We start from the raw sequence: 2201 nt of genomic DNA, 5'->3' as shown, positions 1-2201 counted from the left end.
AAAAAAAAGCATGCTTATAACACTGCAGAATCAGTTAAGGCTAGCATTCTCTTATTGTTATGTTTTAAAAATGACATTGACTAATCATTCAGAAAACAAGCCATAAATATATTTAAAGGTGGAAAGAAATGTCTGTGAGAGGCTGTAACAAGTCCTTCTGTTTACTTTATAAAAATGCAGACAGAAAGGGGATTTGAATGTATTGTATAAAACCTTCCTGTGGAGAAATTCTCTGAAGAGTGTCTAATCCAGTGGCAAAAAACTGAAACCAGACAAATTCAAATGAGAAATTATGAGCACTCTTCTGAAATTGGCAGGGATAAGTTAATGGAGGAAACTATCAAGAGAAAACGTTTATTCCCTAACTGTTGATGTGTCTGGATGGAAAGTTTGACTCAAAAAAGCAAGTTATATATCAGCATCATCCCTGATTCAGCCCAGAGCATGCCCTACTGGATGAAATCTCTCCATCTAACATATCAAGGTAAAATGCATGATCTAGTGTTTCCTTTTTGCTTTAAACTGTTAAAATGCCTGCTCTCAGTGCCTGAGGGCTTTTACATCACCCAACCACAAAAATCTATTGTCCTGTGGTAACTGAACTGCTATTTTTAACATTGTTTTCAGTGTTACGCTTAAAAAGGTACAGGTCTTAAATCATTTTTCAGTAAAAAGAAACATCTGAAGCCTCTTATATTGGAGATCAGAGATTGTTGGTAGACAAAAGAAAGGCACTGGTCCATTATCAGGCTTATATTTTCATTATATTCTCTGATTTAGAAGACCTCTACATATTATTCTTAAAAGGCATGACATTATAACCTCAGTTTTTCATTAATAAAACTGTATAGCTTCAAATAATAGCATGGTTTTCCCATGTAGTTGTCTGGAACAGACTCCTCTTGCCTTAGTGGGAGGGAATTTTCACACATATATATATATATATATCTATGTAACTCTAATCTGTCATGCCCTTTCCAGTACTGTTTTTTTTTTTTTTGTAATGTTTAAGATTTTCCTAAAAGGACAGTACTTCTAGAAAGTAATGTTCGTGTCATATTTAACAATTTAAGTATGGTATACTTTAAATAATACAAGTACACAAATGTGTGATTTAAAACAGCTATATTGTTAAGCCAAGGCCTTTAACACTCGTGATCTAGATACCAACTGTCATTAAAATACCACTCAAATGGTACTCAAATTAGCCTCAGAAAGATTTTGGGCTGCACCATGACTCAAGACCTGAAGCCTTGCCATGTCTGGATTTGGGTTCGTGGCTCTGGTCCTGGAATCCACCTCACAAAGACTGTACAACACACACTGGAAGGGTTTTCAGCCACTGGGAGCTGGCAGAAGGGGGTTTTACCCCTCGCATGCCGACACAAAGAAGCCCAGAGGTCAACGCTGAAACCCCTCTGGAAGGCGGCACTCAGTGCCCAACACACAATGAAAACGGGGCAGAGCTCCTCACCCAAAGGGGCTGCATCCTTCTGTCGCTGTTCTGCAGGCACGCAGGCGAAGGCAAAGAAGAAAAGAGAGGGGACTCTCCGTATGTGTTCCACACAGGTTTATTCCCGTGAAATGACAGGGACGAAGAGACCAATTGGTGGGAGGGTCCAGGGATCTTATACTGGGTACAGAATAGGTGGGGAAAGGGATCTCAGCCAATGGGATAGAGACAAGCAGGTGGGGTTGACAGGAAGGGAACCAATGGGAACAACACATAGGAGGGACTCAGGGAAGGATCCAATGGGGCGTCGAGGAACAAAGAACTTTCTAGAACTAATACATATTAAAGAAGGGAAATGAATATACATAACTTCATACATAAAACTAGGAGACAAAATATTAACCAATCAGGGGAAAACATGCAAAAGGTAGAACAAGGGAATCATGGGTTCTCACCATGACTGAAAGTTACGTGCTAGACTTGGGTTGCTGACCACCACAGCTGGTTGTCTGAGTTCTTCTCAGGAGACAGAGTATCTGCCGCCACCTGCACCGCTACAACACACCATGAAGACTGGGGTGGGACACAAGCTGGGAACAGGACCATCACAGCTAGTGCAAAGAGCAGAGGATCAAGCTGGTCAGAAAAATTACTGAAGAGTATCACCAATGCGATTCTGCCTGTCCCCTGAAGTTTTCCTTACATACTAGACTGGGCTTTCTGTCTGACTGCCTTTCTTGAACATGAG

This window comes from Corvus hawaiiensis, chromosome 4 (genome assembly GCF_020740725.1).
Source record: "Corvus hawaiiensis isolate bCorHaw1 chromosome 4, bCorHaw1.pri.cur, whole genome shotgun sequence".
In the NCBI taxonomy this organism is placed as follows: Eukaryota; Metazoa; Chordata; class Aves; order Passeriformes; family Corvidae; genus Corvus; species Corvus hawaiiensis.
This window is presented reverse-complemented; position numbering follows the sequence as displayed.